General features: G+C 50.2%; 2 long non-coding RNA genes across 2 annotated transcripts in view; both read right to left on the bottom strand.

Annotated features, from left to right (window-relative positions):
- The window catches only part of LOC113602541 (uncharacterized), a 32,501-nt gene extending 24,612 nt beyond the window's left edge, over positions 1 to 7,889 (bottom strand). The window contains exon 1 of the long non-coding RNA XR_003424016.2: positions 6,268 to 7,889. This is a non-coding gene — a long non-coding RNA (uncharacterized LOC113602541). The remainder of the gene's footprint in view (positions 1 to 6,267) is intronic.
- Positions 7,890 to 8,020: 131 nt separating this feature from the next.
- LOC128311117 (uncharacterized) overlaps positions 8,021 to 16,991 on the bottom strand; it is a 29,931-nt gene continuing 20,960 nt past the window's right edge. Inside the window, exons 2-3 of the long non-coding RNA XR_008289102.1 lie at positions 10,131 to 10,553; positions 8,021 to 10,014 (exon numbers count right to left, since the gene is read on the bottom strand). This is a non-coding gene — a long non-coding RNA (uncharacterized LOC128311117). The remainder of the gene's footprint in view (positions 10,015 to 10,130; positions 10,554 to 16,991) is intronic.

Below are 16,991 nucleotides of genomic sequence, written 5' to 3'. Positions count from 1 at the left end.
TTCAGACTTTGCCAGAAGCGGTTGTCAACTTGGACTTTCTTTGCTAAAAAGCATCTTCAATAATACAATCATCTTGTCAAGATCAGGGTGAGGCTCTTCGCGAGGCTATCACCGCCATTCACCCCACCCGGGGGGGGGGGGGGGGATTGGAGGATCCTTGTCTGTCTTAAGATGGAGAAGGAATAACAATCACCATCCCCAGCTTCCCGGGGGAGCTGTGACCCCCGCGCACACATGGGCACACATGCACAAGTACACACACAGGAACCCAGCTGTTCCCTCCCCGGAGTGACAGCTGTGATCTCCAGCCCATCAGGGAGCAGAACGTGGGAACAGAAATAGACTCCACCTGAGTCAGAGGATGAGTCAGAATGTTCTGGAGAGCTTCAGAAGGGAGCAGCAGGAGGGGCTGATGGTGGGGAAGGGAGCCAGGCCCCCAGGGGAGAGGGAGGGAGAATAGACTGCTTTCCTGGGCAGGGGGCCAAGGAAGAACATTCTAGAAGGAGTGGGGTCCACTGCCGCAGGCAACTTGTGTCCTGAAGGAGGGCCTGTGCTGGGCGGGGAGGGGGGGGGGGTGCAGAGAGAGCGGCGGTGCAAAGTGGAGGGGCATTAGAAGGACATGGCTTTTGGAGGGCCGGGAAGGGAAAGATTCAGAAAGGGGTGAATGGGAGGCTACTTTGAGCACACAAGACACCCACAACACTGACAACCAGCTCTCCTTCGTTCCAGACCTTTTCGCTACAATAGTAGCATGTCATGAAACTTACCCTGCCAGGTGAGCTAATAACCCACGCTGAACTGGGGAAACCGAGGAAGAGGCAATACTGAGTATCCTACCTGGCCTGGGGTGGGCCTCTGCCACACCTGAGAAGCCCACAGGATGGGGGTCCATGTGGCCCAGACTAATTCAGGCATATAGTCAGTGCTGGGGGCCAGCCATGCTGCCACATGGGGACCCCGAGAGCTCACCAAAACACCAGATCTAGGTGGCAGACTGGCAGAACCACATGGGAGGACAGGATGAGGACACCCTCACGAGAAGACAGGCTCCAGCAGGTCAGGGGCCACAGCCTCGAGTGACCTGCATCAGAAGCCTGACCCCAAGCCACCATGGAGGGGTGTGCATTGGGCAGAGACACAGAGAGACCTCTGGAGTGTCCCCACACCACGGTGCTGGGTTTGATTTACCTCCTGGCTGACACACTCAGGCCTCAGCAAAGGGACTAACTTGTCCCTAATCAGGACTAATTCTGGGGCCTGGGAGAGGGACCCTGAAGGAGGAACCCAGAGCCCCAGGCATAGGTAGAGGAAGCTGAGGAGGCAGAAATGGTGCCTCCAACCTATTCCCAATCTACCCGTTCTGTGCTCACTGTGTTCACATCACCCCCATATAACCCACCTTAGTATGGGGACCCCCAAGAGCAGAGCTTGAGACAGGGGTTTTGATGCCAGTAATTGATTCGGGAGTTGATCCCCGGAAGCATGCGTGAAGGAGCAGAAGGAGGGAGACAGGAAGGGCCCACGCTGACCGGAGGGGACATTACTGAGGTCGTTATGGTAGGCAAAGGGGCTGGAGTGCACCAGGCTCTCTGAGAAGTTCACAGAAGTCTCCCTAGAATTTCCCATCTGAAAAACAGGAGGTTGGAGCCTTTATCCACCAATTTCCATCTCCTCTGGTTGAAGGTGGTCCCCAAGAGGACTCATTTCCTGCTGCCCCCGCGCCCTGTAGTTCTGGAGAAAGCCCTGGGGCAGAAGAAAGCCAGACACAGAATGCCTGGGATGTGGGGATCAGGCAGCACCCGGAATCAGAGCAGACACTGGGGACACCTGCCACGCCCTCCTATGTCTTCCCCGCGCACTTCCTATGAAATGCAAACCCCCTGGCACCCTTAGGTCTGCCCCCTGCCTGCTTTTCCAACATCCTCTCCCCTCACTCACCACACCACAGCTCTCTGTACCCCTGAACAGCCCCCGTGGGTCTCCTTTCCCTTCCCAGAAACAACCACGCCTCAGGACTTCACCCTTGTTCTTCTCTCCACACCAAACTCCATGTGCTCGATTACGTGGTCGACACCTCCCGGTCCTTCAGGTCTCTGCAGAAACACCTGCTCCTTAGAGACGCCTCCCCTGACCTCCCTGCCAGAGGTCCATTCTTCTGTTACTCTCTTGTGGATGCCGGTGGTCTGCTGGTAAATGGGTTAACAACCAGCTCTCAAAGAGAAACAAAAGCCCTAACTTGTTGTCTTTGCCAGTTTGGGTTGAAGACTCCCATCACGGTCCATGTCACGCCAGCAGTGTGAGGTCACTGAGTGTGGTGTCAGGAAGAGAGGCACAGTGACACATCATTAGAGGGTCTGTCCACCGTATGGATACCACCAGAGTGAATGATTTCAAGGGCACAGATAAATAGTATAGGAACTAGGAAGTGATGCATTTTACTTTTTTAACATCATTCATTCATTGTAAACTTACAACAATGTAATGTTTCATAATGGCTATGTTTAACCACCAGCTTACAAAACTCCTGGATTTTTAACAGTTGTCTCTTGTGAGCTGAAAAGAGTCATCTCCATAACCACTAGGTATCAGGGAGCCTGGGCGGCTCAGTCCGTTAAGCATCTGACTCTTGATCTAGGCTCAGGTCATGATCCCACGATTTGTGAGTTTGAGCCCCGTGTCAGGCTCCACGCTGGCAGTGCAGAGCCTGCTTGAGATTCTCTGTCTCCCCCCCCCACCGCCCCCACACCCCGCTCTCTGCTCCCTCCCCTGCTCACTATCTATCTCTCTTTCTCAAAATAAATAAATAAATAAATTTTAAGAACACTGGGTATCACCCCATTCTTTCCTTCTGTGCACCTTTTAAGGTGTGTGACTATTTTTTCTCCTTACTATATTCTATTTATGCGGGCCCTCTCGAGTGTGGGTTCTGTGAGGGTGGAAGTTATGACTGATTTATTTTCAGATGCATCCAGCACAATGGCTAGCCTACAAGAGAAATTCAGGAAGTATTTGTTGAAAGAAAGTATTAGTGCATGAATGAATACGTAAAGGAGGTCGATGGAGGTCATAAGGTTGGGATCTCTGCTGTGGACAGAAGAGGGAACACCCGCCTCAAGAGACCCACACTGAATCCCACAGAGCTTTTTGGGACACTCCTTACAGGGCGTGGGGAGCAAAACAGGCCCAGAGCCTCCAGGCAGGACAGCCAGGCTGCAAGGTAGGAGAGGTGAATCTGGAATCACTGCTGAAGGCTCTTGGGGGCCTTCCAGGGATGGCCCCACTGGGGCTTCGTGCCCTCTCCACAGCTCAGCTGGCCCACGAGTGAGCGCAGCCCTCAGACACATCTGGAGCTACCACAGTTTTCCGTCACAGCCCTCCCTAAGGGCCTTTGCACGGGAGAACTAAACAGGCCTGGTCTGCCCTGGTGTATCTGGGATCCTGGCCATTCACAACCTTTGTGCCAGCCGTCCCCTCCACGTAGGGTAGGCGAGGACTCCAGGAGGAACAGCAAACTCGGCTAGCCTGTGCCCATTAGCTCTCCAGTGTGTGACCCCCATTTCGCCAGGCCCTCCAGCCTGGGCCTGCTGCTCTCACGCACAAAGGATGCCTGGCTTCACCTATCTGTCTGCAGTTCCTGGCATGGCAGAGGATACTTGCAGCATGAATGAGCCAATGAGTAAGGTGGCTTCCCAGCAGAGCAAATGTGAATCAGAGGCATTTCCCACTCAGGCCAGTCCCCTGCCTGGTGCTGGGAAAGAGCACAGAGATGCCAGGCCCGCTCTACCCATAACTGCAATCCGGGGAAGAGGTTTAAGAACCCAGCCCCAGAGCCAGCCAGCCTGGGGTCACATCCCAACTCTTCCACTCCCCAGCTGGAACCGTCATTTCTTCATCTGTAGAATGGGAATACAATATTACAGGTGCTGGGAGGATTAAATGAAATGAGACGAGGAAGGGTCTTGCAAATTTCCTGGAACAGTGAAAGAGCGCTTTGTCCCGGAAACTGCTCTACGCGCCTTGTAAATATCAACGCATTTACTATCGTACTTGCTATACCTGCTTCCGACTGCGTTTTTTTTCCTTTTGTTTGATTAGTTGGTTTGGTTTGATGGGAAGTTTTGCTGTTATTGTTATGGCTACAGAAGAAGTTTCTTCCTCTCCCTAAGCCTCAATCTTCTTAACTGCAAAATGGGGCACTGGATTAAATGGCCTCCGATCCCGTGTGTCCACTGCAGTCAAGCTGATTTCCCACCTCTTGGTTCACAGCAGCTGCTCATGCCTTTCTAAGTCCCCGGGTGCAGAGTCGACTCACCCCATCACAGGCCCCATCACAGGGGCCTGAGCGGGGATCCCAGCCTCTGTTGCCAGGAGGATACGAGAATTGTGGTCACTTTGCTCAACTGCAGGGGCTGGGGACCCACACAGCTATGCTCATCCCTATCTGGGCTGCTCAGTCGGTTAAGCATCTGACTCTTGATTTCGGCTCAAGTCACGATCTCATGGTTCGTGGAATCGAGCCCCACGTTAGGCTCTGCACTGACAGTGCAGAGGACCCTGCTTAGGATTCCCTCTCTCTCTCTCTCTGCTCCTCTCCTGCTTGCTCTCTTTATCAAAACAGAAAAATAAAAATCGAAAAAATTATAATAATAATAATAAAAAAGAAAATCCAACGCTGCCAATTCCATGCATTCTTAAGTCAATAAGCATTTATTGGGTACCCACTGTATGCCAAGGGCTGTGCAATGCTTTGGGAACAGGTAGGGAACAAGACAAGAAGACTGTTGCCTGCATCCGCTGAGCTTAGTCTACTGCAAGAGACAGAAAATAAACAAGTCAACAGATAAGAAACAAGTAGACTTCAGAAAGAAGAATCAGGGGCTATAAAGAGTATAAATCAGGTTAATAAGACAGAGAGTGGCTGGGAGGGGGGGTCAGGGCGGGCCTTTCCGTGGAGGAATAATGATGAGCCAACCAAAGGATGAGCTGGGGAGGGGCTGGGGGCTTGACCTGTTAAAGGAACAGGCCTGGGTGGCTCAAGTTCAGGAAGCACGGTGGCCCATGTCCACTGAGCTCATCAAGGCCGCAGGGCAGAGCAGGCAAATCAGCCTAAGGAACTTGGATTTTCTTCTAGGTATTTTTGCCTGCACACAGCTCTGCTCCATAATTTGTGGGGCCGTGTGCAAAATGGAAATGAAAAGCCCTTTTTCAAAAAGTATTAAGAGTTTCAAGATGGCAACAGGAGAGCATTAAACCATGCACGGGCTTTTCTTTTTCTTTCTTTTTTTTTTTTTTTTTACTGTTTATTTATTTATTTTTAAGGGAGACAGAGAGAGAGCGCGCACCAGGGAGGGGCATAGAGAGAGGGAGAGAGAAAATCCCAAGCAGTCTCAGCACTGTCAGTATAGAGCCCGATGTGGGGCTCGATCTCATGAACCGTGAGATCATGACCTGAGCTGAAACCAAGAGTCGGACGCTTAACCGACTGAGCCACCCAGGTGCCCCAGCACAAGGCCCCTCTAAGCATGGGGCCAGCCCTGTCGGGACAAAACTCTGTTGGCATTAACAAAGCCTTCTTTAATTCGACAAGTATGTATCGAGGGCCCAGAATAAGCCAGGCGCTGTGCCAGGCTCTGAGAAAAGCGAAAAAGTGAATGATCAAACCAAGAAAGCCGCTCTGACCTTAACTTTTCCATTAGATTTTCTCCACACACACACCAGGCCAGAGGGCTGACCCACCGTCACATATTTGATGGTGGGCAGAACCACAGAGGTGCAGGCCATCCACTGAATTGGATTTGACTTGATTCCTTTGTAATAACGGGATTGGTTATTACACATCTACCATGTGCCTAGCACATGCACAAACCCCCACCACCACCCGCTAACAAGAACCAAGCAAGGGAGGCGAAAATTCAAGCTCGAAGAAAAGAATGAGTTTTCCCAAGTTCACACTGTTACTGGTAAGTGCGGGGCACGTTGACTGGGACCCATTTCTCGTTGGATCCAGAGGTCCCATCTCGAAGCGTACAATCCTTACTCCCATGTACTGTGCGTTCCAGTGACTGTTCAAAGTAAAGACTGAGGTGCAAGCTTCAAGGACCTTGACAGGAAACGATGTCGATTGAGGGTCTAACATATGCCAAGTCTTTCACCAAGCTCTCCATCAGAATCCTCTCATTTTTTCCTATAAATAACCCCTTTGTGCACAGAGCACAACTTCTCCACTACCTCCTGGTGGGGAGACTGAGATGCCGAAAGGTTAAGTACCTTGTCCGGGGCTTCCCAGTCAGCGTGCCATGGAGTTGGGGGCCACGTCAACCCATGTGGGTCTCTGCTGCTGTCCCGCTCTGCTCTGTCTCTGCTAAGGCCCTGCACGGTTCTTGCTGCCATGGAACCCCTGGCCAGTGGGTCATTTTCTTGCTGCCAAGGTCAGAGCCCAGAAGTCCAAGCAGCCAGGCCCAGAGAGAAGGTCTGGCGGGGGGGGTTGACCTGGTGTCAACATCAGGCCTGAAGATTGCTTCATGTCCAGCCCAAGAGGAACCGGAAAAAGTCTGACTTCTCCCCTAACCATGGGAAAGAGCTCCTTTTCTAAAAAAGGCAAGGCCAGGACCATGAATGTGACATGTCAGGCCCTTTCTGCTACAGTTTTTCCCTCTGTCTTGGCCTTCTGGGCAGCGGAGAGGGCTATCTTGAAAGAGGAAGGCTTGCTCACCCTTGGTTTTCTGACCAAGGATCTGAGGGACTTCCGTAAAGAAAGCGCCTGGCAGAAAGGTTCTGGGCCCAGGCGTGGCCCGGGAGCCTCAGCCCCTGCTCTGCAGTGCAACCTCAGCTGGGACCCTCGAGTCACGACTGGCAGACACACTTTTGTCCAGAAGGAAGCGCTGGAGAGGGGGCAGGGGCCTCCTGAGCCCCCGAACCTCAGAAAACCCAGGTAGCCTGACAAAATGGCCACACAGGTGCAGGGGGCTGGGTCTGTCCCAACGCTGCTCTGGGGTGGTGTCCCCCACGGTCAGGCAGAAGCCGTGTCTGGGAGACCCCAGGAGGAATCCCACACCACCCCTCAACTGTTGTGGGACCTGGGCCAGTCCACTAACCACTCTGGGCCTCCTAATCCCTATTTTCCCAAATTAAATGCTACAACCCAGATTAAGGAAAAGACACAAGTAATAGGGACATACATTTCTTGGTGTCAGGGACGTTGTAGAAGCAAAAGAGAGTAGCAGAAAGAAGTATTGAGAGTTCACAGACACCACAGTGGAATCCACAGCCCAGATATCTGATTCTGGGGTCTACGTTTCAAAAAGAAAGAACCCCATGTCCTTTAATACCAGAATTTCCCATTCCCATTTTCTTACCGTTGATTTGTGTTACACCTCCGTTCTAAGTCTAGTCAAGTCCCTGGACCCTAAAGAAGGTCTGCCCATTCCTGGTACGAAGAAGTCTTCAAAATTCTTACGTTCTGATCTTCTTCCTTCGAAACCTTGGAAGGACTCGTCCATTTTTAGAAAGCAAAGGAGAAGCCTCGACACAGCTGATTTTCACCTTCTTTTAGAAGAAGTTGATCTTTTTCTTCCTTGATGTTTATAGTATAAAAACAAGTCCTCGTTACAATTGAAATATTTTGCGTTCAAAATTCTCAGAGCCCTTTTTGTTTTTTCTTGGGATGTAAATCTGGCCATTTTGCATACTCAGTAAAGTTTTCTGAAAGTATTGTGAAAAGCTATCACTGACGAAGCATTTAGAGCCCCGTTTTAAAAATTAACTCGTGCAAAACTTAACAAAAATCTTTATCAAAGAGCAATTAACGAGGGTCGTGACTGGGGTACCTCGGTGGCTCAGTTGGTTAAGCATCTGCCTGTTGATTTCCCCTCAGGTCATGATCTCATGGGTCTTGAGCCTTGCATCAGGCTCCATGCAGACATTGCAGAGCCCGCTTGGGATTCTCTCTCCTTCTCTGCCTCTCCCCTGCTTGTGCTCTCTCTCTCTCTCTCTCTCTCTCTGAAAATAAGTAAACTTTTTTTTTTTTTTAAATGAGGGTCATGGCTAAGAGTATTGGATGTGAAGTCAGGCTGTCTGGGTTTCTACCCAGACCTGGACCCTTTCCAGCCAAGTGACCTTGGACATGTTACCCAAGCATTCTGAGCCTCGGTTTCTCACCTGTAACACGGGGGGCAGCAATGCCACCTACCTCGTCATAGCAGTGAAGATTAGATACTTCAAAGCGCACCACCTGGCACCTATCAGGGAGTCTACAAAGGCTGACTTTTAGCATGAAGCTCCTTTTCCTTTCAAGGAAATCGGGGCTTTGAGAAGCTAAGCAAGTGACGTGCCCCAAGTCATACAACTCGAGGTAACAGAGCAGGGTTTCTAACCCAATTTTTCTAACCCTAACGTCCACTCCCGTAACTATCAGAGTTAAGGGTCCAGTGCCCAGCGTCTGCCTGGCATGGAGTCAGCTAAGAACCAAGAGAACGTCCTTCCTCTCTTGTCAACCATCGAGCACAGGCAACAGAACAGAAGCTAAGGGGGAGCTTCACACACCTTCCCCACGCGGGCCTTGGGATCAGTCGTCCTCAGTCTCTCTGCACCAACCAGGCTGAATGTTCTAGAAGCCGCACCAGCCAGCAGCCTGGCCCATGTGTACCTGTCTGCCTCATTGCCTTGTGTCATCTGTGTCATGTTCTTTGGATTTACTTCTGCTGAGGAAATGGGCCTGCTCCCTCCCATACGCTGAAAAATTATATGCAGTGTATAAAATATAAATATTATATATGTACATGTATATGAATATAATGATGAAAAAGCACCCTCAGCATCCACTCGACGCTGCTTTAGGCAGCAACAGCAGGCAGAACAGAGCTGTGAAACTAAGTCTACTTGCTGTCCCTGGCAGGGACAAACAAGGAATCAGAGACAATCCTCATTAAAGTATTTATTCCGATGGGCACAAGCACAAGGCGCTGTAGAAGCACAGAGGGAGAAATGAGTAAGCCTCACAGGCTGAAGGTGTCAGGTCGACTTCCTGAAGGAGGTAACATGGGCACTGGGTGTTGAAGGATGAATAGGAGTTGGCATGTTAAATTTTAAAGAAAGAAAGAAAGAAAGAAAGCAAGCTGTGTGAACAGAGACAGAAGGGTGTGAAGGGCATGGCGGGAGGAGGTAAAGGACTCTTCCATTATTTACTCTTACTTCCTCATCCACTCGTGCCTACTGATGAGCCCCAGGAAGTTGCCAGGCCCTGTGCTGGCTACTGAGAAAGTCAAGGTGAACCTAATCTCCAGCAGTTCCGGGTGTGACCAGTGAACAGATCGTTGGGACACAGCGTGGGAGGTGTGCCCAGGGTGTTTCCTGTGGATGGGAGTGAGGAGAAGGGACTGAATCTGCATTGCAAATGGGAACAAGGATGGCTTTTGAATTCCATTTGGGGGGACACAACATGCAGGTCTCTGTGACTGGTTACCTCCCAGGAATGAGGGATGGAGAGAAATCTGCGAGAGGATGGAAGGAGGGAAGGGAAATCTGTTGGGGGAAGTTAAAAGCAAGGGCAGCTCTAGAACTGGCTTTCTACACCCGTGAGTCTAGGAAGTCTTGGAAACTCTTTGCAGGCAAGAATTAAGGTCATGGCGCCCTCAGGTCCTTGCACCTGCAGCTGGGTAGACACTGGGCGCTCAGTGAGCGCTTGATGGTATGACTCGTCCTGCCCCATTCCACCCTGCAGAGCCTTCCGGAGCAAACCCACCCTGGTCCACACCCCACCTGAGCGCCAGTTCCAGAAGCTTCCGAGCATCGCGGAATGACACAAAACTGTTCCTCTTTTCAAAAACCGAAACACTCCCAAGACTGAACGAGCGAATGCTTGTGTGGCTAAATCTCGACAAACATCTGCTACCTTTGTGTGGCAAACGCAGTCTCTTTACAACAGTGCCTTTGATTTCAGGGAAAGACAAATCAGGCTGCACGTTTTTGTTCTGAATGCGTCTCATCACGGGAGGAAATTTTCGGCAGCTTGGGATTCTGAATGGGTGAAAAATGGATTTTCTTTTTAAACAAAGAGTTCACGATAAAGAATCAACAAGGTTCCTGAAAGAGACGAAACCAGTTCTCTATTCCTGGCCCTTCCCCTTCCCTACCTCGTCGTCTTCTGGATTCTGCGGGTTCTTTCTCATCTGTGTTGCCGTTTCCGGAGCTGAGGTGGCGGCGATTGTGGCCTCAGAGCGCGGGGTCCGGGCTGGCAGTGGCCCGAACGGCCTCTCTCCGTGCAGCGAGCCACAAAACAAGCTGCGAGTTCTTCTCTCCTGGTGTCAGACCTCGAAGACTGTGTTTGGAAAAGGACCCAAGCGAAGAAGGGCTGCCCGAGTGTGTCTGGGGCGGAGGCCCTCACATCCACGGCCCAGTCATAAGGGGCTGGCATCACCACCCCTGACACAGCAGGTGCAGGAGAACAGGCTCAGGTATGAGCATCGGGCTGCATTGATTCAGCTCCTCTCCCAGCTGCCTTCCAGCTGGGCGATCCAAGCGGCCATTTCAGACTTGCTGGATCTCAGGTTCACTGTCTATCAAATGCACAACCGCAAAGCCTGCCACGGTCAGAAGCCGGTGGGTGATCGTGTGCGGGGCGACCCACGGTCCCACTCTCTACGAGGCGGAAGGGTTTCCCAGGACTCTCGGTGCCCACAGCAGGAAAGTCCCAGCCACACCAAGACTGTCACTCTACGTGTCTTCAAATAGGACGCAACCCCATTGTGTGGCAGGGGTGAGCATTAAGGTCGTCAGAGGGGCAAAATGAATTTTCTGGAAAAGTATACACCGACCGATTCCATAAACTAAATAGTCTGAGAACGTTAGGACCCGGGCTCAGCGGGGCTGCTCCTCATGGCTTGGCCCACTTGGGGACCTCAGTCAGATGCGGGTCAGCTCGCAGGTGCTCGCAGGGGGTGGTTCATGTCAGTTTCCCATGGCTCTCATCATCCAGCAGGCTAGCCTTGTTTACGTGAGGGCAGGACAGGGCTCTGACAGAGCATCCCAGCCCCCACGGCCCCTTGAGGCCCAGTCTCGGACCTGGCACGCCAACCCGCCCACCATTCTCTGGGCCAAAGCAAGTCTCGGGCCAGTCCGGATTCCAGGGGTAGGGAAATGAGACTCCCTCTTCTGATGGCAGAAGCTGCAAAGATACATTTATTTTTTTTTCTTAAGTTTATTTATTTATTTTGAGAGAGGGGGGAGAACAAGTGGGGGAGGGGCAGAGAGAGAGGGGGAGAGAGGATCCGAAGCAGGTTCTGCACTGACAGCAGCGAGGGCTTGAACTCACGAACCACACCGTGAGGTCATGACTTAAGCCAGAGTCAGATGTTTAACCGACTGAGCCACCCAAAGATACACTTCAAAGGGGTAGAAATACAGGAGGGGCGTGAAAATAATTTACAACAACATCTTTCTGATTTATTTCATGAAACATTCAAACAAGGGGCTTTACTATGATAACTGATTGTCACATGGCTACCACCCTCCTGGTCGTTCAGGCCGGAAACCTTAGAATTCTCCCACTGCCTCCATATCCAACCACCACCACGCCCTGCTACCGTCACCTCTAAGCATCCCTCAGGGTGCCCTCATCCCTCCATCCCCACACCTGGGGCTGAATCCAGGGGCTGCTTCTGGCTCCCTGGGATTACGGTGGCAGATTCCTAATGCTGCTCCCTGTTCCCTGCCCCACCCTCTCTAGTCCTTTCTCCCTGCAGCCAGGGGGCCTTCCTACAATGTGCCTTCGGGTATGTGGGTCCTCTGCTCTAGAGCCTTCTTTAGCTCCTTACTGTTCCCAGAGCCCATCAGCCAAAGCTTTTGGACCTTCCTCTCCCTACACTCCCTCCTGCTGAATCACTTCTCTTCGTGCCGAAACTAGGATCTGGGCACCGTGAACTGTCTGGCTTTTCTTAAGCAAATCATGCCTTGCCATTCTTTTGAAAATATAGCTCCATCTTCCTGGAGTATTTCCCAAAACCTAGATGTTTGTTACCAGATCTAGACTACAAACCTACCTCCATGCCAAGAGGAGTGACCGTGTTTCCATCCCTGCTACGGAGTCTCCCTGATGATAACACAAAGCATCGGTTTGTTCTACTGGTCGGCGTTCTCCAGAGACACAGACCCAATAGTGTGTGTGTGTGTGTGTGTGTGTGTGTGTGTGTGTGTATGTTTGTATATTTGGTCTCTCTGCCTATAAATGTAGATAGGTGGAGAGAGAGGGAGAAAGAGAGACAGAGGGAGAGGGAGAGAGAGAGAGAGAGAGAGAGAGAACAAGGGGCACCTGGGTGGTTCAGTTGCTTAAGCCTCCAACTCTTGACTTCAGCTCAGGTCAGGATCTCATGGTTCATGGGATCCAGCCCCACATCGGGCTCTGCATGGAGCCTGCCTGGGATTTTCTCTCTGCCCCTCCCCCGCTCATGCTCTCTCTCAAAATAAATTAAAAAATAAACTTAAAAAAAAAGAACATATAGACAGAGTCAATTCCTCATAATAAACCTCTTTGTGTATGTGTATATATACACACACATATATTTACATTTGTGTGTACACACACACACACACACACACAGATTTATTATGAGGAACTGACTCAAGTGGTTATGGAGGCAGGCAAGTCCCAAGGTTTGCAGGATGAGTCAGGAGGCTGGAGATCCAGGAGAGCCAATGGCTTAATTCCAGCATGAGTCCAAAGGCCTGAAAAGCAGGAAAGCTGAGGGTATAATTTCCATCTAAAAGCTAGCAGGCTCAAGACCCAGGAAAAACCAATGTTTCCGTTTGAGTCTGAAGGCAGGAAAAAGGTTGATGTTCCAGTTCAAAGGCAGTCAAGCAAGACAGAATTCTCTTACTCAGGGGAGGGTCTGCCTTTTCTAGTCAACTGATTGACTGAGGCCTTCAACTGATTGGGTGAGGCCCACCCACATTGGGGGAAGGCCATCTACTTTTCTCAGTCTACCAATTTAAATGTTTATCTCATTCAAGGAAAAAAAAAACCTTCACAGAGGGGCCCCTAGGTGGCTCCGTTGGTTAAGTGTCCGGGACATGATTTCAGGCACACATTGGGCTCTGGGTTGGACATGGAGTTTATCTAATAAAAAATAAAAATAAATTATTTTTAACTTCACAGAAACACCCAAAAGAAAGTTCGATCAAATATCTGGACTCCTCATGGTGTGCTTACGTTAACACATGAAATTAGCCATCACGATGATCAATGATTTAATTGGTGGGGGAAAAAATGATGCTAAACTATAAGAGAAGTGAAATCTACAGATTGCTTAATGGAAAGAAATACTCATTCACCCTTCTTTGTTTGAAAAATGCCCATAGTAGTAACTATGGTGAGCAATAGATTCCAGAATTAATTATAGAGTCCCTCTGGGCATGGACATTTGTCATTCATGTAAGCACCCAAAAGAAAGGCGTCAGAGTCAATGGCCACCATGGCCATCTTGGTCCAGGCCTCACTACATCTCCCACAGAAAACTGCCACATCCTCTTGACTGGACTCTTCTACTCTTGGCCTCCTGACAACCTATTTTCTACACAGCAGTCAGAGTGATCTTTTTAGGTGACAAATCAAGACAGATCATTCCCTGTTCCAGAACCTTCCATGCCTTCCCAGTGCACCTGAACAAAATCCACCATCGCCTACATGATCCAGCCCCTATGGTCTCTACAATCTCACCTCCTATCACACTCCCCCTTCCTTACTGAGCTGGCACCCTGGACTCCTTCCTATTCCTCAAACACACATCCTTAGGACCTACACATGGGTGCAGCTGTCCCCAGTCGCCACCCAGCCCTTTGCATGACGGGCTGGCTCATTCATCAGTCTTCCCTCAAATGTCACTCTTCAGAGAAGCCCTCCCTAATGTCATTGGAAATTACCTTGTTTGCATATGTGTATCCTTGATTGTTGCCTGTCTCCCCAACTGGTGTGCAATCTTCATGAGAGCTGAGACTCCATCTGTCTTATTCTCTGTGTCCAGAATCCAAAACAGTGTACTCAATAGAAGTTGGTTAAACAAATCAGCAAGTAGATGAATGTCATTTATTAAAAATTATAAAAGAAAGATGTATATTTGCTTGGCTGGGATAAAGGTAGATGGCCACCTCCTACTCAATAGAACCCTTCCTTCCAGCACCACACACGTGAGACAGAGCCCTCTCTCAAGGGCACATAGTCTCAGGGCTCACCCAGGAGGCCTGTCATGATGGCATTTCATTTTATCTCCTTACAGCGGTGATAAATACAACCAGGTTTACCTCTTCTTGGAAGAACCACATTTCCTCATTCAAAAACCTTAATAGGAAAGGGAAGGAACTCACATGCCTTGGCTATGGCCTGATCGAAACTCAGCAGCAAGAGAGAAATCAAGCTGAGGTTTCGGGTTCCAGGATTCATCCTCCAGAGAACTGTGGGGCGAAAGGCACATGCACATACATCTAACTGCCTATTAGCATCTGCACTCAGATGTCCCACTCTGAAGCTTATGGGGTCCAAGGCCACCTTCTTTGTCTGCCTCCCTCCACCCCTCAACCTCACCTTCTGTTAGCATGCTTGGTGTCCCTAAGTGGGGCCACCATCCTGCCAGTGGCCAAGCCAGAAATGTGGAAGTCTCCATGGACAACTCCCTTTGCCCTGATCCCCCCATCCTACTGATGCTACCTCCTAAGTCCACATTCTGCTCCCCGTCTCCACCACCCCTGTGTGTTTAAGCAACCATTGCTTCCCCCTGGACAACCAGCTTTGCCTCCTCACTGGCCTCCCACGTGCACTCAGGTATTCTACATTGTCCCACAGCAGCCAGAACAATCTTTTAAAGATATAAACCAGGGCACATGGGTGGTTCAATCGGTTAAGCAACTGACTTCGGCTCAGGTCATGATCTCACAATGAATTCAAGCCCCACCTCAGGTGAGCACCAGCCCCGCTTTGCATGAGCCCTGCTTCTCTCTCTCTCTCTCTCTCTCTCTCTGTTTCTCTCTCTCTCTCTCCTCTTTGCTCATTTGTGCCCTCTCGAAAGAAAGAAAGAAAGAAAGAAAGAAAGAAAGAAAGAAAGAAAAAGAAAGACAAAGAAAGAAACCAAATGGTATCCCAGCTGCTAAATCCCCCTCTATGGCTTCCCACTATTCTTAGACTAGAAGCCAAATCCTAACCTTAGCCAGCAAGGTCCCGCACAGTTGGCCACTGCCTGCCTCTCTAGCAGGGCTTGAACCCTGTGGCCCTTTCATGTTCTCACCCTACGGCTTTTGTTTACTTCCAGCTCTCCACAGAGACTTTGTGCGAGCCATTCCCTTTGTCTGGAACATTCTACCAACCATTCATCAAGTCTCTGTCCGGTTTTATTTCCTAAGGGAACTCCTCCTAGATCATCCAGGCTAGGTCAAGTCCTCATGGAACTATTTTTCTTTTCCTCCAGAGCAACTGTATCTATGTGCAGTTTTGGATTCATTATGTCCATAGTGTGACTATGTGACTGTCACCTCTGTCTCCTACCAAACTATTAACTCTGGAGGGCAGGGACTTGTCTCTTTCCGTCCTGCATGGCACCCCTAGTGCTTAGTACAGGGCCGGCACAGAGTAGAAGTTCAAACCATTGGATAAGTTAATAGCTCTTCTGTGAAGTTGGGTTCATCCTCCATGAGCTGGCCAAGATCCCGTGTTGAGCAATCTTTCTGGGGTACGGACAACTAGATGAGCTAGGAGTGAAAAGTGAAGGGAGAAAACTGACAATCGTTGAAAGATTTAGAACCCTGTGGTGAAGTCAGCCATTGTTTCCCTGCCACTTGCAAGGATTCACTGTGATTTGCATATTTCTGCACCGAGGAAGCGAGTAACTGACTCCCAATCCCTTCCAGATGGATGGCACATGGCCTTTCTCTCGTTGGGAATCTTAGGTTGTGTAGAAATTGGTGGAGAGAGGTGGGCAGCGAGGAGAGGGAAAATGGGTTTGCCATTGTCACTGTGCCAGAGAAGAGACTAACACCTTAAAGGATGTCCCCAGCCACCCACTTTACTCAGCATTCCTAAGAAAGAGCGCACGCGCACACACACACACACACACACACACACACACACACACTGTAAGAAAGAAGCAAACCCAACTTCAAACCACCGGGTCCAATGGCCTTGAGTTACGTAGATCTGCTCAGCTTTAACCATGGGCCAGTGCTCTGCTGGGTGCTTCTCACAGCAGAGAACGATCCTTTGGGCCCAGCTCCTTCCCTCATGGGCCTACAGTGTGGCGGGGGCTGTGACTTTGAACAGGCATTCATGCCAGGCTGCAGTAAAAGCTGAGAGGCAACAGCAGGGGCCCCGGCTGTATGGGGAAGGGACGCCTGTGCTGGCCTCAGAGGCCCACAGACACTTGCCAGAGGAACTGAGAGCAAAGCTGCACCACGGTAACCCTGCCAGGCTGTGACTTTCTGGCACATAAAATGGAGACAATAAGTCCCACCTCCCAGGGTAGTGAAGAGTGACAAACTTAAAAATAACAATAAAGCTGCCTAACATCTCACAACGCCTTATTCTGTGGCAGCTGCTGGGCTGAGCACACCTTGTGTATTAGCCCATTTAAACTTCATCACAACTCTAGAAAATAGGCACAAATATTATCCCCATTTTATTGATGAGTAAACTGAGGTTTAGGGAGCCTCTGGTGACCCAGGTCTGCCTGCCACCATTGCTTTGAGACAGGGGACTCTGCCACCTCGTTAATGTGACCATGAAAAGTACTCAACCCAGAAAAAACCATCGATGAATTTCAGTTCCCTTTCCCCCTTGTCCCCTCCTTCCCTTTCCTCCATAGAGGAAAAAACAACCACGAAGATCTCAGAGTTATGTGCCTTTAGCTGATGTCTCTGGATCCCATGAAGCCAGCTTATCTGCATAAATAGAGTCTTTGAAAGGGCCTAGAGAGGGAAAACCAGAATATGGAGAATTATTTCCACCTCAAGAACAATAA

The sequence above is a fragment of the Acinonyx jubatus genome, chromosome A3 (assembly GCF_027475565.1).
Source record: "Acinonyx jubatus isolate Ajub_Pintada_27869175 chromosome A3, VMU_Ajub_asm_v1.0, whole genome shotgun sequence".
NCBI classification, from domain to species: domain Eukaryota; kingdom Metazoa; phylum Chordata; class Mammalia; order Carnivora; family Felidae; genus Acinonyx; species Acinonyx jubatus.
This window is presented reverse-complemented; position numbering and strand designations above follow the sequence as displayed.